Here is a 21713-nt window from a genome sequence, read left to right on the forward strand (position 1 = left end):
AAAACTCACTGCAGTTAAAGTCATCAAACCTGAACAGAGACTTCACATGTGAAAAGGTGGGAGAGGAGGTAGGCTAGTCTATCTTCCTATATATTTTGTATGAAAAGAAGAAAAAAATATACAATTCTAAGCAATCTGTTCATTAAAGCTTGAGTTTAATCATGTCATGCATGAATGCAGTCTCAGTAGTGCAAGTCCAGAGTTACATGACTCTCGCTTTGCTTCCACAACGTGCTCAGTTCTGTAAACCAAGGCCTTGTTTCACACAGACCTGAATCTCAATAGACCCGAGCTGGACTAGGTAGTTGGCAGGTCAGCTTCCCAGGCTCTGCTTTCTGACTTCCAGAAGTACAGCAAACCTAATTCTACTCCATTCATTGCTGAGCTGGAGTTACTTCAGTAACACAGATTCAAACAGACTGCTTTAAAGCTACTGAAGTACATTCACATAGAACTTACAGATAAGCAAAGATTCATTAACAAGCTGCACCACCATAGAAACCAACAGAATTAATTTTAATTTTCTGTAGTACATGAAGTAATGGCCTTCTCTGAATTTCTGCAGAAAGGCAAGAAGACACACAACTATTGTGGAACTATGCAGTAGTCCAGCAAGTACTCATCATACCAGCTCTACATTATTCAGTGTCCTTAAAACCTGCCCTTTCCCATCATCCTAAATGTTACAAGGTACTTACAGGTACCATTAGGTTATACGCCATAATTTTTGTCAGGAGTGAATCACTTCCAAGTTGACAAACTAATTTATATATTGGTATTATTTACAAACTAATTTATATACTGGCATTATTTAATACTATTTTTAAAGTATTCTTTAAATTAAAATGTTCTAAATCATAGTTTTCAAATGAGTATCACTGAAATGGCGTGTTACAACAGATGATGGAACTCAACATTTCCCACTAAGCTACAGGTTAAACCCTGCCATTGAAAGTCACACTTAGTGATTCAGAAGCAATTTATATGCTAGCCAATTTCTGAATTTCTTCACAAACAGATATTTTTCATTGTCTCAATACAGTCACAAACAGTGAATGCTCTGTTCCACAGAATCTTCTTCCCAGTTTACTCCCCACCTGAGGCATACAGGACTTCTTGGACACCCAGGGCTGACAGCTTTTAGATGAACACAAATCAGATTTTCAGCTTGCCTAGTACCATTTCAGTTCTATATAGCTTTGAGATATATTTACAAAAAACTTCTTTTTAAAAAGTAAATCTCAATCCCTGTTGGCTTTCTGTTTTTCCACGCCATACCGAAAACAACTGCAACTTTAAGGCATGACGCCACCACCCTGTTTACAAGTATCCAACTACATGACACAAATTTGTTACAGAAACATTACTTAAGTCAGCTGCATACTAGAAATAACGCTGTTAATTTTTGATTATTGCTTCTTCACTACTTAATTCTGCTTCTTCCCCCTTCCGGTATCCCAGCCAGCGCTTTGCCTCCACTTGCCCCTGTGCCCCTCTAACTTCAGCAGCACTGCCGGGGATCGGGGCAGTGCTGCATCCCGGGAGCAGCAGCGCTGCCGCCTGTGAGATGCCTCTGACAGGGCACAGGGCACAGAGCCCCGCTCTGCCCGCAGCTCGAACCCGCGCCGGGCGCTGCCGAACAAGGGCGGCCGCAGCGGGCGGGGCGAAGGCGGCCGGGCCCTGGGGCCCGTGCGGCGCCGGGGCCCGTCCGGCTCCAGCGGCTGGGCCCCCGCCCTGCGCCGCTCTCCGGCCCCTCTCGCCGCCTCTCCCCAGCCCGTTCGCAGCTGTCCCCGCTGCCCGAAGCGCTCGGACTTCCCAGCGGAAAGGCCAGGGGCCCAGCGCGATCCCCGCCCGCCAGACCCGTCCCGTCCCGTCCCGTCCCGTCCGCACCGCCCGCGGCCCTGCCCGGCGCTCGGGCCGACTCCCAGGCCGCGCTCCCGCCGCCGCCGCGCAGAGGCCGCCGCGGGGCCCCTCAGCGCCCTAGCGCGGAAGCGGCCGGGCCCTCACCTGGGCCGGAGCCGCCCGGGCCGCGGTGAATCAGCCGGATCTCATTCAAACCGAGTCCTTCCCGGTTCACAGGGCACCCGGCAGCGGCTTCCGGCCCCGCGGCCGGCGGGGAGGAGCTTCTGAGAGTGGAGAGCGGCGAGGGGCGCGGCCTCCGGGCAGAACGGGCCGAAGTGGAACGCTGTGAAGTGCTCTGCTGTAAAGTGCTGTGGGTTACCTGTGTCCCTTTGCGGCCCAGTGTCACCAGTGCTGAAACAACGACGCCATGTGATGGCAGAAGAACCAGCAACCGAGTCATCAAATCAAGAAAACAATGATTACTGTTATAGGAGCAGTATCACATGCAGTCCTCTCAAAAACAGTGTTATAGAAAATACGAGGATTTAGAGAAGAGAAATATGAGTGACCATATGTGTAAAATCAGCACAAGCAGAAGTGGAGAAGCATGGGAATTTTGGCCAAACAATAGGGACATAATCACATTAAAGCATACATGCTGATGCAAACAGAGAAGTAAATCGGAGTTTCTATTACCCTTATGTTAACCCTGGAGCAAAAACTCTGTTGTAAATTACAAGAGGAAAACACAAAGCCAAAGGAGTACATTACCTGACAGCACGTGAACAAGTTAGAGATCTCAGTATCCCTTGTGAACTTATTATGCTTAACACAATAAAAATTCTTAGAAGTTGATTTATACGTAGTTACTGAAATACGTATAAATCAAGTATTTTAAGAAGTATTGGGACAATTATTTTAGGAAGTATTGGGACAGTTTAAGAACCTACACAAGCAATTTGTTCGGACTCTATACAGAGTTTCTGCCATGAATGACCAAGAAGAGCATCATGGTTTATTTGAAAGCTCCTTTAAAGACCAAGAATGTAATATTAGAAGATGATCAGCATTTTCTGCTCATAGACCCACTACAAGAAGCAGGTAAAAAGGTAGTAAGTTGTAAATTATATGGGAATAACCTCAGCTATAGTCACCACTTCCACAGCACTGCAGCAGACACAGAAATCTTAGTTTTTTTACACTATGAAGTATAAAATTAATCTCAAGAAAGAGAAAGGGAACTAACATTATATGGTATTCTGCTTTGTAAGAGGGGCAATGTTTTTGAAAAGCAAAATAATTTTCTCTTCCATTTTGTTTTTGGGCTAAGCTCAGGGAATCTCAAGATACAAAATTTCCAAAAGATTCTTTAAAACCTAAAGATTTAAAACGTGGTTTAAATTGTGGGTCAGTAATTGCTTTCTCATGTTACTAAAACCTATTATTGTAATTTATTGGTGCACTCACAGCCAAATTACTCAGAAACAAAGAGTAAAACCTATGTGTGTCTGTCTGTGTGTATATGTTTATCTGGGTATGCTTGTCTCAAACAGAAGAAATCTTGCCTGGTGCTTCAAACAGGCTGTTACAGTTCTTCCTCTTTTACCCTGGCAAAGCTTAGCTCCTATAGTCTTAAGACTGTATTTTGACACTTGTGCATGTCTTAATGTTCTCAGAAGTCATTATAATAATTATGTGGTCAAAGATTTTTCTTTTGGATTAAATTAATGAGGCGAAGTATTAATTCAGTGGATTGAAATGCATTATGTGTTTTGCTGGTTTTTGCCATGATTTTGAGAGCAATTATTTATTCCTCCATATTTACTAGAATTCTGACACCTTAAGGAGCAATACCCATTATATTTGGGTTCTCATTCTGCAGTCATGTGTCTTTAAAGTACCCTGCATTTCTGAAAAAAGAAAGAAACACAAATATTTATTTGTGAAAAGTGAGTATTTCTCTGGATTGATGTGTATAATAAAGAAAACCAACATAGTTAAATCTTTATATTATGCCCACTGACTTAAATGAGCAATGGCATTTCAAACCATTTGAAGATTTGGCCCTTCTTTAAAATACAAAGTGAAACAGACTTTCATTGTTATTCCTAATTACATTTCAAGTCATAGTATTGACTTTTTAAATATATACATTTATTGAAATTTTATAAATAAATATAGTTACAGAAAAAGAAAAATGAGAAAATAGGAGAAATATTTACACTAGAAAGTATAGTGAATTAATTGGATATATAGAGGCAGTATCATGGTTGGAACTTATGACAGATGGTATTTTATATTTTTATATAAAAATGATATATTCTTAATCGTATATGTCAAAGAAAAGAGACCATATGTTGTTAAACACTTCCAAATTATCATTTAATCTGAAGGGCACTCTCTCGCATGCTACCGAATCCCTCATTGTTTTGGTCTAACCAGTGCTAAGCTATAGAATATTTTATTTATTGATTTGCAGTAATGAAGTGCAAGAAAATGTTCAAGGTTTGTTCCCTTTTTTATTACTTGGATGGCTCTTATAAGTGGTAAAAACTAGCTTTGATCGGACCCTTACATTTTTCCTGGTTTCCACATGCTAACCTGTCCTTGTTTGTAGTGAAGTGATCAACAGAGATCAGACTTGCTAAGAGATCACATCATTTTTTTCCTATCTCCTGATATATAATATTCCCTTCAAATCTGTTTTTGATTGGATTAAGGCAGCAATATTTCTGAGGGTCTGTAATTAAATAATGCAATTTCACATGGCTAAGTAGCAAAATTTAAGAATGGTGTGTAGAACGTGAAGAATGCACTGAGAGATTGGACACAATTTTCTGACACATCATTTATGTAGAGAGTGCTGTTTGTGCTAGGACAGGAGGAATTCTCCAGAACTGAGTTATAATATTAAAAAAACCAAAATCATCAACACCAAAAATTCCAAAAAACCAAACAGAAGGTACAGTTTCAGAAAGCCTGGTGTTAGAATACCTGATGCACTGTGGGTTGAACAAAACATTGGACTTGTGGATATTTTTGTTTTCTATGTTTAAACATGAAGAACAGAGCATGGGAAATGACTATACTTCAAGGAGTAGAAGAGCTGACATCACGTTTGTGAGAGGGTAGTAGAGCCAGAAGCACACTATTTTATTGATTGATTTAGAATTATGTTTGGTAGTTATACACTGCAAATGTAATGAAGGAATAATAGTGTTTTAAACTGCAGCCTTTCACCCTGGGAATGGACTGGAACTCTGTCTTGGCAAACCTGTAAATGGGGAAATGGTTTCTTCTGTTATCCTTGGCAAGCACTCACTCGGTTAGAAGTGCTGATGGTGACCTCTGTGACATCCCCAACAGCTTGTACAATGCTTGATCAACTCCTTGCTGCATGCAGAGTAATAGCAAGTCTTGTCAGAAACAATGAATAAAATTTTACAGGATTAGTTAAAGATAGTATATGAGTGAGATTACTTTTTTTAGACTCCTCAACAATTCTACAATCAGCTGCAGAAGGCTGTTAGAGGCTCGAAAGAGGCTTCATTAATCATGGAACATATGATTATTGAAAACCTGCAAACAAAACTATTTGCATCTCTTTCAGAGCACAGACCTGCCCATTAAAGTATGACAAGTATAAAGTCAGTTTGAGTGAGAAGAATGGTAACAATGTATTTGGATATAATCCATCCCACTTAAGAAGGGAGAGGATATTAAGAAAGGAAACATTCCTTACAGTGAACCATACACAACCCCAGCCCCCCTCCAGTTGGTGCCAAAAGATCTTGTTTATATTGGAAATTTCACCAGCCACAAGTTGCGCATGCAGTCCTAAAGGAAACTGGACTTTTGTCTTTTTAAGTCTATTTAAAGTGATGGCTGAGTTGTGAGAACTATCTACAAACCATCTGGAGAAGATAAGGCCAAGAAAAAAATCAGTCTTGCTGGAAATGCTTGTGTTGGGGGTGTCTATGGAAAATTTTTATGAGGAAACAGAGAAGTGGGTTTGTGTCCCTGGCAATTGCAAAGGTGCTACTCTGTGAGAGACAGTTTATTTAAATAACTGTGTAGAAGACTGTAAATTGAAAACTGTAAATTAAGAGAAAGGTGGTATGTAAAGTGGACATACTGTGGGTTTTTTCTGGATTGCTGAGGGATGGAACAATACTACACCTTTTTTTTTCCCCTCCCCTTTATTCACAAATAAGGGGTGATCTCCCCCTTATTTGTGACACAATAAAAATTAATTTTGTACTTCCTTTAGTACTTAAGATATTTTTGATTAGGCTGAAACATTACTTTTATAGAAGTGCTGTGTAATTGGTATAATGCTTTTCACCAATTTCAGGCAGTGAGAGCAAACCAACAAAGACAATTTCAATTATTTCTGTGGTTATGTCTGTGTTAGGGAGTAGTACAGACTAGGAGTAAATGTGTGGGGCTAAATTGACATGATATATTTCTGTTAACATTTTCTTTGGATAGCTCTACTTGTGTCCCAAGGATGAATGCCCATTTACAATCAAATTGTATGAAGCACATTTCTGCTCTGCCATTTTTCAATGAGAGAATCTACTTCCAGCACTCCCAAACTTTAGTTTGCTTCTTGGAAGGTTTTGCTTTAAAGGCACACTCTGCATGCAAACCTAAACAATCGTGTAGATGCATGATACATATAAATTTTTTTACAAGAATTAACCAACAATGTGTAAAGATAACATGGCAGAAAGCTGGAGAAGAGTGAAATAAAATTGAAGAAGGTGAAGTCCTCCACATTGCTACACATGGCATGCCCAAAGCTCTGGGTATATACAATATGTTCTATGGAGAGCCTGAGGGACCTGTAAACTGCTAGATAAAAACCCATTCAGTGAATATTTTGATCCTCACAAGAATGTCACTTGGGAAAGGCACATTTTTTACAAGAAACCAGCTGCCAGATGAGACCATTGACCATTGTTAAGATCTTTAAAATAAAGCCAAGTAATGTGAATTGGAGCAGTTAACAGATGGATGAATTACTTGTGATATAAGTGATAACCAAGTCAAAGCAAGGTGAGAAAAGGACTTGACATTGCAAAGAACAGCGGATATTTGCAGGGCTAGTAAAGACTGCTTCCCAAATAAAAGTGTTAGCTAGTGGTGAAAGAACTGGAGTGTATCTAATTAAAAATGCATACCAAAGCATAAAGAGAGAATACAAGGGTAAACAAATGGCAGAGACCAGACTTGTTTTCAATAGATGTAAAATCAATCACAACATGGTGAAAAGGTCCTACACAAGAGGTTCGGTGTCCTGTATACAATGAAAGCAGCCATTTTGCCAAAATTAAATTGCTTTCAACTCAACTTATAAAGATCTGCCTAAGCAAAGCTATCTGTGACTGCGCTGCTGGGGGACACAACGAGTGACGACGGTGATTACAATGGCTGATTTAAAGGATGGTGGGGATGATGCTGTTCTATAAGATCAGATTTTCTGCTGAGCAGAACATTTCCCTTTGAAATTACCTCAAAAACAGGATTGCAATTTGCAGATTTTGAAAATTCTCTTATGATACAAAAGTAATGAAGAATTCCTTAATAGCTTCACTCTACAGAATTCTACATAAATCAAATCAATCTGAGATTTAGAGATTACATTACTCTGAGATTACATTACTCTACTAATCACAGAGGTATAGCAGAGAATAAAGTATTTGCAGTCTTGGTGCCTCTACAAAATAAGGTGTGTTCATAATTTGTAATTTACCCTGTTACTTGGGATGTGAGGAACCTGTACTCTCTACTTAAATAGAAACTGGAGGTAAATACAAAATAATGTGTTTAACTTAGATATTAAATTAGTGACTTCTATATAGTCTTCATAATTATGAAAGTTATCAATCAGATATATTGACTCTTCTCTTTAGCATGGTTTCAGTTCTTGCAGCCCCTCAAAATACACACAGTGGCATTTTTTCCTCTTCGTTACCCTGGCTCTTTTTTCTGTCATCCTTTATAGAATTCTCTACTGTCTTTATAAACATTAAGTCATTATGGAGCACAGTTATATTTGGAATTTTTCTGTGATAATACAAATTATTAATAGCTAGCTAAGATAAATTATATATTTCTCCTCCTTGATTGGTTTAGAAAAACAGCTATTTTATTGATTAAACGTATGTGTTATACTTCATCCAGTTCAGCTTTCTGGAACACAAGGCATTGGTAGAAGGAAAAGCAAACTAAAATATAACATAATTGTTTTTTGACTGTGCACAGTCTGTAGAGTTGTGATTGTGCCTTTTTCTCTGTGTTGATCACAGAAAAAAATACTAGGAGTAGATAGAAAAGGTTACTTTCATTCTTGTAGTACCCATATTATCAGAAATGTAGTTCTTCCTGACTTTATTACACTGGATAGACAAGCTTCTTACAAACACTGAGAGAAATGTAATTTGGATAGGCACAGTACTTGCAATTGGCAATAAACTATTCAGGTAAGGCTACATCCTTATTTTAGTTATATTGGCTATGTGCCATAAATAAATACAGTAGTGATTTCTCATCTCACTAGCTTACTTGATTATGTTGATTAAAGGCTATAAACTGACTTTAATTATATGCTGTAACAGTTGGTATTTGGAGACCTAAATATTTGGGTCCATGTGGTGGCAGTTTTAGTCTCCATTGTAGAAGGGATCTGAAGAAGCTTTTAGTACTGCCCAGATTTCTAATTTCAACTTTTTTTTTTTTTTTAATTAATATGCCTCCAGGGTTTTTTATTCATTTAGGAGGTCTTAGTTCTTTTAGTTTGACTACTGAATACTTTTTTTCCCTGTCTTATTCCAGGTCCAGTGATCATTTCAAGCACCAATTGAACCTAAGCCTTTTCTCTGCAAAGGTAGGATGTGAAAAATGCTATGCATTCCAGATTTTTTTTTGCTAACATGATGAAAGAGTGAGACACTTTATCCATGCAGAAAAGGTGGATGCAAATATTACACTTGCACATGCTATTGTTTTATAAAATGATTTGCAAATTTTTTTCTAATTCCTGAGAACTGATGGGGCAGCTGTCAGTATCAGGTGCTTAAGGCATCATTGATTTGTTCTTTGAATACTTTATTAAATTAAATTTAATTAATTTTTTTAAATTAAATTTCAACTTCATCTTATTTTTTATTTAATATTTAGTTACTCTGTTAAAAAGAGAACGTGCATTTTCCTTGTTTATGCTTACTGTTTAACCATTAATCTGCACAGCACTGTCTAAGTTATTATATTTTATTTCATGGATAAAAATGAGTCTAAATTCAAGTAAGAACAATATTCAAGGCAAAAGTAAATACAAAAGCTTGTTGTAATTAAATAAAAATATTGAAACCAGATAATGACAAAGGAGTATTCATTAGGCCTTTTAAACTATTGTATCACTGGTATTTAGGTTGCTGGGTTGTTAAAATGTAATACAATACACATTCTTTAATTTTGAAGAAAGTGGATTTGAATTATTATAGTAGAGAAATATCTTAAATTGTCTTGAGACTACTGACTTTTCTACCCACCTGATTAAGTCAATGTAACTGGTTTAATACCCAGATAACTTAATCCAATAACATGAATGGCCAATTACTGAAGTCCAAGAAACTACTTCAGGATCTGCTACCTAGTTTGGTCATATTCAAACTTGATACTAGCTCAAATCTTAAAGTTTGCTTTGGCTCTTGTTTTCGTTCCCACTATGTATGTCAGTATATGGCAGTAGTTTTCAATCTCTTTTGCGTTGGAAAGTCATAAAAAATTCAGTGGACAAGGAGTTGCATCAGAAACATAGTTTGAGGACAAAGAATACTCCACAGACACTTTTTTACTATAGTCCACAGGTCACAAAGTTAATGTCAGCACTTTAAAAATCCTTTGGAGTATTTGACTAGTTTCCACATATGTTTAATATATCTGAAATATAATATGATTATCCATATGGCATATTTGCAGTAGGGAATTTGAGGTGGAATAAATGCAATGGTGATGAATGCGAGAATCCTTTTGTTACAGCAATTATACTCCCTAGTAACTACCTCATGCCACAGAGCCTGACACTACTTTTGTGTATTTTCGGAGCTTGGAGTTTTTGAGTAGTGTTTGTATACTTAAAACTTACACTGTTGTCCTTTTGTGATACCCTTCTCAGCATTAGTCCAACAAGCCAATACAACTATCTGCTCCTTTCAGCTTAATTTTACACTCATTGTTGAGAACCTTTCCTTTCTCCACAAAACTTGGATATAGAAATTAATTAAATTACACATTTCCAGTTTACCTGAAAAATATGTTTAAGCAAGAGCCATAATCTCCTCTAGCTAACAATTACATATATATTTATTATTTATATTTATAACAATTTTATATTCAACATCCTTCACTTGTTATTTTCAGGCACTGTGGATAGCCTCTAAAAATCATCAATCCTTTGTTGCATATTTCTTTATGAGCACAGATGCTTACAACGTCTATCGAGTGACTGTAAATAACATCATTTTTAATTAGAAATGCGCTGATTTAAAACTGCCTGCTCATCTTAGCTCCATCTTTCAGGTAACTGGAGCTGCTAATTACTTTCAAAAACCCAGGTCAAATGGTCAGTGTCTGAATTCATTAACCACTCAGCAAAATATCTCTCCCTCTAGAAAGGAGGAAAACTTTACATATATTTTTAAAGGTGAAATGTTGTGCTCCACTTTACCCATTGACTTTGTTCTCGGTAATAGATCTGGGATTTTGTAGTAGCAGTAATATACAAATAGTTAATATTGTTTAAATAAGTGATAGGTAAACCAGCTCTGTTCCTTTGTAATGGAAGACAGCAAAATATACTGTTAATGTTGTACATAAGCAGTAACCTTTTAAGATCTCCATTCCACTGAAAAACATTCAAATTCAGTTCATTCAAATTTTCTTCATGCAATCATTTATGGTTTTATTTCTCAAGTAAATAAGAGAAAAATAATTACCAGTAATGATCATCACATATAGACTATCAAATAATGCGTTCAAATAAGCATAAAAATTGGGTCTAAAGCCCAGGTGTTTTAAATAATTTCTTCTGACCACCTGCATGGGACACAGTTTTTAAGGGAACGTTTTCTACTTGTAATTTTTGAGAAAACAGGTTGAAGCTTTCATAACTTTTATTTTGAGGAAAATATGGAAATTGTCCAGTCTAGATCTCTACTTTTACGTGACTGATATTGTTATGCACGCAAATATTTAAGGAACAGTTTTAAAGTGCAAGCCATTCTAACTGTCTTGAAACATAAGAATAGCGTCTCTCACTGTGTGAAAAGTAATTGTGGTTTGAATTTCTTGAAAATACTTTTGATATTGCAGTTAGTTTTCAAACAACCATTATACTTAAAGCTGGTGAGCTATTTACATTATTAATGTGGTGTAGGCCTTCTAATTTTTTGGTGCTTCTTTCAGGTCTTCATTTCCTGAACATTTGTTAAACTTTCTTCACTGCTTACCAGTAAAGTTCTAACTAGTTCAGATACTTCTCTTGTAATGGAAACTTGGTTTTAGATATACTGGGCCGATGTGGATTATATTCATGTCATCAATACAATAGTGTAAGGGTTTTTTTAACTTGTGTGTTGTTTATAATTATGTGCTGTCATGGTTAAGTTTTGTTTCTCATTGGTTATAGCATTTTTACTACACAAATAGAGAAAAAAACTTAATATCCAGTTTTTCTTGTGACAGAAGAAGGAGCTATCTCTAATATTTTGAATGAAGTGGTATTTTTATGGAGGAAGAATGCGCTCTACCTAAATTTGGACATTCAGATATTTTGCCTTTTGAAGTCTTTTTCATCTTAGTGTAGTTGATGAAAAACAGAGGGTTTTTTTCCCCAGAAGCTAAGAGTGCTAAATATACTCTTTCCTAGAGCTTACTGAAGAACAATAGTTTTGGGGTTTTTTTGCATTGCCAGTAGGAGGGGAAGGCATGTATTATTACACAGTATTGCACACAAATTTATTTCATGTTTTCATGAAGTATATATTTGCATTTCTTTAGAAAAAATTGTTCAGGTACATCTTCAAACACAAGGAAACACTGTGAGTAATGAATGCTTTCTTTCCCCTCTGAGTTACAAGCATGTTCTATGTGACTGAAGCCATCCTTGCACAAATCATTCTACAATGCCCAAGGAACAAGAATCACAGAATCATTTAGGTTGGACAAGGCCCCTAATATTGAGCCCAACAGCTAACCTAACACCTTCAACCCTAAACCATGTCCTCAAGTGCTACATCAACATGATTTTCATCAGTGATTCCACCAATGCCCTTGGCATCCTCTTTCAGTGCTTGGCCGTGCTTTCAGTGATGACCAGTCTAAACCTTCCTTGGCATAACATGAGACCATATTTGGTCACTATTGGTATTTAAAACTTAGGTCTTCCAGAGTGGCATGACCATGTCAGCTGGAAGTCCTCTTATTTCAGACCAGAAGTGCCACTGCCTTTCAGAAGAGCACACAGTAAAGGTCTTGATTTCAAATAGTCATCAAAATTTTATGGCATTTGATGTAGTAGCTGAACACAAAATTCTGCTTTAGTTAATTCTCCATCTTTAGTTAATTCTTCATAATTCTTTATATCAAGAAATTACTCATTTCAACTAACAGCAAGAACTTTTTGGATACATTTTCCTTTTTATTCATTAATCTATTGCAGATAATGGCTGTTGGACAGGTGTGCATCTATATAGACAAAACCATCCACCTATAGAGCAGCACGTAAAAAAACCAAAAAGGATGGACTTTATCTTCAGTTTGGATTAAAAAAAAGAGATTGCAAATTCACTAGTATTTATTACCATTTACATTAAATATCTATGCTAGCTGCATGCGTTTGTTCTGCAAATGTTGGTGGAAAATAAGGCCATGCATATTCCTACAACAAAGCTGTTCATTGTATAATTTAGTTTTTAGCTGACTCTGAACTTACTGCAGGTGAAAATAAGATGATCCAGATCTGTCAGCACTGATATACATGTAGGTGGTTCCATTATTATAATTTGTGAAAAGCTCACAAGCTGTCTTTGTGAGGGTGCTTATATAGAGTAATGTATTAAAAAGAGGCAAGATGTTCTACCTTATGATGGCATTGCAGTTGTGCAGTTTGTGTAAAGTAATCAAGTCTTTCTAAAACACACATGAAAAGTATTTGAAGAGGAAAATTGATTAATATTTTTATATGGTTTTGTGTGTAATTTAATACTTCAATACTTTAAGAAAGATTTTCCTGCTTTTTATGGGACAGATATGTTCCAATCAAATGAACTGATAAGTATTTATAAACTAGATGCTCTTTTCATGAGTTGTGAGTACTACAAGAATAACACCGCTATTCTTATAGAGAACATAGATGTTAGAACTGCCCCTCTCTTGAATGAAGAGTGGTTGCATTAGTACTGGTGAAATTTCTGGACTTTTACCACTGTTTTGAGAAGAACACCCTGCTTTTTTCTATCTTTTCTTAAATTTTGCTTTCAGTTTTTGTTTGAATTTCCAGTGATGAGCTTGTATAGCATGTGTAATAGGTATTATAACCCGTCTTCAACTGATGAAAATAATTTATTGTGAGGGAAAATTACTTCAAACATCTACTTCTGATAAGCTTATTAAAACATTTTTAATATATAAAAATAACAAATATAATGTAGCTGGATATAATCCAGTGCTTTGTAAGATGAATTTTGGTTCTCCCTCCTTCCTCGCCTCCATGTTCAGAACAGTAGCAAAATGATATTATGAGGTTTTATTGAGACTGGCTGATATACTTAGAAAGAAATAGAGGAGCTTTTGGACTCATGGTGATTTCATAAAGTAATTCTGCTTCACTTAATTTCAGTGAAGCAAAAAGAAAGAAAAATTCTGAAATTACAACAATTTAAGCTTGTGCTCTTGTAACTCAATAGGTATGTAATTTTGGGGCTCTCTGTGGGATTCACGTGTGAATCCATGTTTGAGCTTAAATAATAGAAAATGACTAGCTCTCTGATGCAATAATTTTTTTTGTGAAAAGAATGAGCTCACCTAAAGTGTGCTAATCCTGTGAATGCTTGACCATATTGTCAACTTCAGCCACACAATTACAGACAGCTTCGGAAGAATAGAGCATTCCTAATCTGAAGAAATCACTTGATGGGCACTTGAACAAGCAGAGTATTCCTTCTTATGTGAATTGAAGGACAAAAGTGTATTTTTTCTATCCCTGAAAACAAAATTCCTGCCCTTGAGCATAGTCAACTATGTAAAAACCTAAGTATTGTGCAGCCCACTTTATCTATTGGAAATCTGAGCATTGGAACCATCAAATTTTTGTCTAAGTAGCAGCTCTGCTTTTCTCTTCTTAAGTTCTGGCCAGTGTGCCATTTTTGAAATATTCAAACAAAGAAACCACAAACCGCTAGTCACACCACAATACCAGCTTGTGTTTACATTTTCAGCTCTCCAGATCATGATCCTATTGAGTGCACATAGAGCGAGTGCGTGTACACGCGCCCATCCACCATCAGGAGAAACGAAACTGTAAACACAAGCTGGTATTTTGGTGGGGGCACACTAATATGGCGGTTGGTGGGGTCGGAAGGTGGAGGGTGAATTATGGATCCAGAATTTCCTTGTATTTTTAAGTCAGGCTGCTTGCAGTATCTGCTTTTCAAAGTGAAATGTTTGGTTGTTTTATAAGACTAAGGCCTAGTTTCATTAATTCTGAGCTACGCGTTCAGACTTGAAAGATGATGGATGAAAGCGCTAATGCATGACAGATTTAAACTGGACAGCGGCTTCCAAACTGCATTACAGGGAGTCCTGATTGCTTGAGTGGAGGGTGGGCAAGAGTGATCTCACAGTTATTACCATTTATGGAATTCTTTGCTGAGCTAACTAGTGAATCATCTTGCTTAATATTAAACTAAACACTAAAGACATTGTTAAAAATAATTTGGTGACTATCTTCACCAAAGTGACTATCTTTAAATTTTCAGAATCTAAAATACATATTTGAATATAAACTCTTAAAATATAGAGCACTTGATGGGTAAACTGAGGAGATGAAACATATTCAATTAGATACTTCTCAAAACTTCTACGTTTTATTTTTTGTTTAATTTAAATATGCCTGCAAGTCCCTAAACTTTTTTTTAAATCAATTAAATGGTATTATTTAGTTAATACTAGAGTGCCTGAACAAGACTTTTATCTGGAGAAAACTTAGTTTTGCTGCTTACAGATCAGCTGTTGCCATTAATTTTTATGGAATTCTCCTGTTTGTGGCTATCTGAAGTTGACAGGTCTTCCTTACTGGCCATTTGCAGCCACTTTCTCTTGTCTGCTCCTCCAAGAAGAGAATTGTTGAAAGAGTTAGATTGCTGTTTTGAGAAAACAGGATGCTGGAATGCATGATCAAGCCATGGCCTTAAGGAATAGAAGAGAGACAAGAACAAACGGGAGACTGTTGTCTTCATAAGGAAAATAATCTCCCTCTAAAATCTAAAAAGTTCAATAGCTTCTCCCAGTGTGAAACAGCATGGCCTAATTTTCAGTCCTGCTCTTGTATTAGCACATTGTGTTAACAACAGACTTTCTGAGCTCGCTCCTTTATGTGCTATGTAGACATTCTAAAGCACTACTAATTAAATCACAATCACAGATACTAAAATAGTTCCTATATAAACTAATAGAAAATTTAAACCTTAAAAATAATAAAATGCAGACATAATATTTTTAGCTCAAAAGCCATAAATCTGTATTTTAGCTGCAAACTTGATTACTTAGCACACAATGCCCATATTTATCTGATCCTTAAAAAAAAAAAGTATGTTAGAGGGAACAACACAGTACTGAAAAAAAACGTATCATAGGCTTTGTTGTGAACTGTCTACACTTTATGGAAATTACATAACATCTTAGTTCTTAGTACAAGTCTGGTTAAATAGAGTAGAAGAAGACTGTGTACCTGAACTTAAAGAACTTCTGAAATTTGATATGTATGTATTTTGTATGCATTTGAAATTACTAGCTGAGGGAGACTAAATATAATAATTGCTTATCCTTATAACTAATGTGATCATTTTGGAACAATAATATTCAGAAGACTGTAATTCAACCACAAGATCTGGAAAAATACCACAAAGTTTTGAAAAATATATTAAACATCAGGCTGCTTAATGGAATTAAGTCTGAAATGGAGATATTTTCATCTACCCCTTTAGATAGTTCACAGAATATCAGAGAGAGATTAGATAAAGTGCCAAAAAGGGATACATTTTTGTTCTTACTGCTGTCACATTTGTACTATTAAATCACTGATATTTCTTAAAGGTAAGCTTTAAGTTATTTGTGTGAAAAATCATGTTTTGATTTGATTTAATGGAAGCTGAGATTCGCAATGAAATCCATCACACAATATTGAGAAATTTTCAGTAAAATCATGAGGGCTAGCAAACACCTGAAAGCTTAGTGAATATAAAGTGGAATATCTTGGTGGGTGATGGGAGGTCTCATCTTACATTCTTACCTAAACAAATGGATGATAATCTATTGTTTTAGCAAGGTTTTTGGTGTGGTCTTGGTTTTTTTTGTTTGTTTGTTTATTTTGTTTTGTTTTGGCTTGGTTCAGTTTTTTTTTTTGCATTTAGATCCCCTTTCTTTCATGCTGAAAGGCAACAAGATATGCCCACCTAGACTTGCTACTTATTTCTGTGGACCTTTCATCTCACTCTCTATTCATGGCCAGGAAACTCATCCAACAGCAAGAAAAGAACTAACCTTTCATAAAAGCTACATAGCCTCAAAGATGAAAAGTTTGTTCTTTACTTGGGCAGAGCAATAGAGCTCCATCAGGCAACCCATCAGTACTGCAAGGAGATGTAATTATGAGAGATCTGCTCAGTGTTTTTCCCAGACCTAATTATGAGAAAATTAGTTAGCAAGAAGTGATGAATACAAATACTGCTAATGTTTCTCCCATAAGCATTTTTCTAGTAGTAGGGTTTTTACTACATTTTCCTCTAAAATTTTCTTACTATTGAATCTTTTTGATCCAATCCATAATCTTCTGATTTATGAATTAATAGTTTTTCTTTCAAAATTACTATATTATTATGGTGTCATATGAATGAACATTAGAATAAAACATTAGTACAGCTGAAATAGTAACTATAACTGCATAGCCACTGGTATTTAATAGTTGCAGTCCTGTCTTGTAATAGTTCTGTTTCAATACAGAGGAGAAAAAAATTAAATTAGGAAGATTCCATTTCTGAATACCACATTTGAGAAAACTGGCAGAGATCAGTCAGGCTTTAATTCCAGTTTAAAATGCACAGAGATGAAAAACCTAATAGTCAGCTAATAAGCAGAAAATTCCTAGAACTGATATGCAATTGAATGATTGGTGTAAATAGGAATAGTGTAGCCAAATCCCACCTGTACACACTTCTGACTTCTGTCAATATACTGCTATGACAATTTTACTTTATTTATTAATATTAACAATTATTAGCATAATTTTAAAGTGTCAAACAGTGGATTGTTTTTCCTGTTTACTATATATATGTGTATTGCATATACTTTGATGCAATGTAAAGAAAACAGCTTCAAAGTTTTATCTCTTTACATAATTTCAAATTCTATATTAAAATTAAACAGTAGTACTGAAAACATTAATGAAGTATATAAATAGTATATAGTAAATAGTTTTGTAATGTATAAACTGATTTTAACATCATACCCCCCAACAGAGGATTTCTTTCAGAATTGTTTAAATGGAAAATTTATTCCAGAGAGAGCTATTCTTTTAAGAGGCTTTTACTGACATTTCAAAGTAATGTGATGCATATTTACACATAGTAAGGAGTAAAAAACTTTTAAAATGCATAGCTTTGCATTTACGGTTAGTGTTTTTAAAATATTCTTTGAAGGGTCAGATTAAATCTTGCATAGGTAAAACTCAGTTCAACATTAAGTATAATCAACTGGTAGACTCACATGTTGTATGCCAAGTGGCTGAAAATACATTATGGGAAGTAAGTTACTATTACTATTACTATCACTGTAAATGATGTGCTTGTTGCGTTTCTTTTTCTTGGAGGAGGAGTATGAAATGACTCGCCTTATGTTTGTTTTGAGGAAGTTCCTTCAGAATTAGATCTTATTTACAGTAAATCCAAGCCTGTGGTTCCACTGAAGCTGAAGCCAATCTAAATGTTGATTGCTGCAAACCCTACTTTTGGCCATATGTTACCACCGCTTTCCCTTGAGCTCTCTTTGCTGTGCTCTTCTCCAGCATTTTCACTGGCACCTTCATTCATCTGACTTTAAACCAAACGTCTTGCAGCTCAGGGGCTTTCTTCTAGTATAGTGACGTATATTTTATAAGTTTTTTTTATGTCTCTTTGACTTCTCTGTGGGGTCAGATCATTACCTCTGCCAGGGAGGATGGAGCCAGGTTTGAGAATGAAACAGAAGCTGGATAATTTCTTTTTATAGTGGATTGATTTTAAACCAGCCTAGTTGTATTGTCAGGCTTCACCCTGAATAGAATTCTGTCATGAAACATCTCATCCCTGTGGGGGGACAGTGGCCTCCATGCTCTGTGACAAGAGAGAAGCTGGAAACACTTGGCACAAAGCACAGTGGCCGCTCAGATGCAGAGCAGTTCAAAGTGTCATGAAACTGCAGCTTTAACTAATGAAATTGTATAGTTGGCTACATCATGCAAAGGATATGTTAGCTTTTAATTTAAAACAATGTCATGTTTATAATTAAGCAGAAATAGTGTAATAATGTTTAAATGTGTTAATTTAGGATGACGCATTAGAACAATTTGAAACCAGTTGTAACATCATTCAGATTTTAAATTATTGTACAATAATCGCTATTATTATAAATAATGTTTTGTAAATATTTAAGAATGGAACTCTGAACGTGTCTTCCTTCAAATCCATGGAAGTTCTGTTTCCCAGAGTAGCATTAGACAAACTCACAAATTCCCTAAGACTCATGAGTCACAGAATCTCACTATAGACACCTAACTATATGTTATAGCAGTATACCCCCTCAGATTCTAAACATTTAGATCTGTCTTCCATCAAAGCTGTCTTCTTATTTAAGAATGTCCTGTTATTGCATCAATTGTTCCTAGACTAACAGTGCTTCTAAGTGATACACAGAGCCTTTTAAAATTTTAATTATTAAAGACTTATTGCCAAAGTATGACAAGAAATAGAAAAGTCACTAGCTTAAATTGTATCGTATTAGATGTGCAGTATTTCATCATTTAAATTATCCTTTAGCATTGTATCTAAATAGTATTAATGAGGTTAATATCCATAATAAGGCAGATTTAGAATCTCATTGCTAAAACTGGTCAAATAATTCATAATGAATTATTCACCTTGTTTTTTTCATGAACTCTTGGTGAACAGATTGTGATTTTCTCAGAAGGATTAATTATTCAAAGTTATTCACCAAAAAACTTAATAGTTCTTGGGCTCAGTTTCTTGGTGAGCAATATATTGTGAACATCTGACCAGCTCCAGTACTCTGAAATAATAATCTGCAGTATTTCAGATTATACAAAAGTGGATTTTTCCTGCTGTGACCTTTCCCAATCAGTTAAGGTCTCTCTGAGATGAAATGTTTATGATACTGTTTTTCTCATATGAAGCTGTCCCTTTAAATCTGACAGTCACAAAAGGTAGCAGTCCTACAAGTAATACAATATTGTTCTTGCCCCTTATTTACTAAGTACTGTATGCTGTATTACGCCTTTTCCTAATTTCCCATTACTTATTCTTGGAGGATTGATTCATAGTCAGTAATGTTTTGTACAGATGATGTGGGTTTATATATTGAATTGAACATTCAAAATTTTCTTAGGATTATTTCTGGAAATGTTCTGTATGAGTGAATAATATTGCAAATCACTTATACAAACCAAGTGAATTAATTTTAATGTTTTAATATTACATTATCTAATTTGCTTAGTATACGGAGGACTTCCCCCCCACCCCCCCCCCCCGTAGTGGTTTATATCCATGGGCACATTGCTTTCTTCAACTCTCAAATATGGAAGTTATCAATCTCCACTGTGATCTCTTCACTTTCTGCAAAAGCATCTTCAGTGAAATGACTACAATTGCTGGAATAGCCACAGATTAGCCAGGGTTAGTAAAGTTTTGCAAATATTATTTAGAAATATTGGTTCTGTCCCCCTGAATTGCTTTCCTGTAGAGTTTGTTTATTCTTTTTCTTCTTTTCTTTCTTTCTTTCTTTCTTTCTTTCTTTCTTTCTTTCTTTCTTTCTTTCTTTCTTTCTTTCTCTCTCTCTCTCTCTCTCTTTCTTTCTCTCTTTCTCTCTTTCTTTCTCTCGTTCTTTCTCTCTTTCTCTCTTTCTCTTATTCTTTCTCTCTTTCTCTCTTTCTCTCTATCTCTCTTTTTCTTTCTTTCTCTCTCTCTTTCTCTCTCTCTTTCTCTCTCTCTCTATATATATATATTTCTCTTTCTTTCTTTCTCTTTCTTTCTTTCTTTCTTTCTTTCTTTCTTTCTCTTTTTCTTTCTCTCTTTCTCTCTTTTTCTTTCATTTCTCTCTTTCTCAAGAAAAATCCGATTCTGAAGTTCACTCTGTCTCACTGAAGTGTAACTCAGCCTTTCGAGAAGGCAATATCCTAGAGAATGCCTTGTGGCTCTTCTTTTACAGAATTCTCCCATCTTTTTTTCTTTTGTTTTAACTTTAATAAGCAATTTAGTCTGCAGTGTTCAAATCATATCCTTCAAGTGTAACAATATAACATCACCTTTTAACATTGGAAGATTATATTACTAAAATGCTTAAATATTTTAAGAAAAGCAAAAGGAAGAAAACAGTCTTTTCCATTGGTCTCTCATATTGAATGGAAATAACCAGCATAAGAGCCTACTGGTCTTGTGACTCTTCTTTTACCATCACATTTTTAACGGACTTATTTTCTTCTTCAATATTTGCTCTTCACCACTTCTGTTTAGTAATGTCTGGAGAATGTATTTGTAAAAGTGTATCCAATTTTCTCCTGCCCCTATGAACAGCTGTAAAAGCTGAAGAATTGCTTTCTGCAGGACAAAAATTGATACAGCACAAAAATTCGATGGACAAAGTTCTGAAATTCACTGTGAATTTCTTTCTTTCCTGTTGTCTTAGGACCATGGAAAACAGTACAATAATGAAATATTGCAATACTTAAAGTAAAAAGCTGTTCAATTAACATTAAAACTGGTTTGTTACAGTTCTGTTTCCTGTACAGCCCTACCTACTCCCCTCTCTTCAGTATCCCAGGTTATCCTTAGGTTAGTTCTATATCTTAAGACCTCCAAGGCATGTTCTGTTCCTTTAATGGAACATCACCAGAATGTTTCTGGCTTTTCCCTTAACCTCTAGTTTTGAATTCTGGCCTGCTAGCTAGGTAAGAGACATCACATGGTGAGGCAGGTCCAGGAGCTTATGTAGGTTTTTTGATCAATCAAATGTTGCTTATAAAGGTTGGCTTCTTTATACCTTTCACATAGTAGCAACAAAGCTTGTTCTTATTTATAAAAATAAATTTTTAAAAATCAGTACCTTAATGTGTATTTTTCAATTGGTTGGACTTTGCTAACAAATTTTAAAATTATCAAGCAATAGTCCATAAACCCACTTTTTCCATTTTTATCTGGAGACAAGAATTAAAAAAAAAAACCCACAACATTGTCTCCTCAAATAAGATAAATGAACATATAAAAGTGTATGACAAGAGTACTCAGAAATTTTATTTTAAAATTCCTGTTTGCACAGTTGTG

At 35.7% G+C, this 21713-nt stretch overlaps 1 protein-coding gene across 1 annotated transcript in view; it reads right to left on the reverse strand.

Annotated features, from left to right (window-relative positions):
• PSMD14 (proteasome 26S subunit, non-ATPase 14) overlaps positions 1–2082 on the reverse strand; it is a 46562-nt gene extending 44480 nt beyond the window's left edge. Inside the window, exon 1 of the mRNA XM_054277857.1 lies at positions 2008–2082. The gene's annotated coding sequence lies outside the window, so the exon portion shown is untranslated. The remainder of the gene's footprint in view (positions 1–2007) is intronic.
• Positions 2083–21713: the final 19631 nt, after the last annotated feature.

The sequence above is a fragment of the Melozone crissalis genome, unplaced genomic scaffold (genome assembly GCF_028551555.1).
Source record: "Melozone crissalis strain CALT ecotype California unplaced genomic scaffold, PUWL_Pcris_2 ptg000023l_1, whole genome shotgun sequence".
Lineage (NCBI taxonomy): Eukaryota > Metazoa > Chordata > Aves > Passeriformes > Passerellidae > Melozone > Melozone crissalis.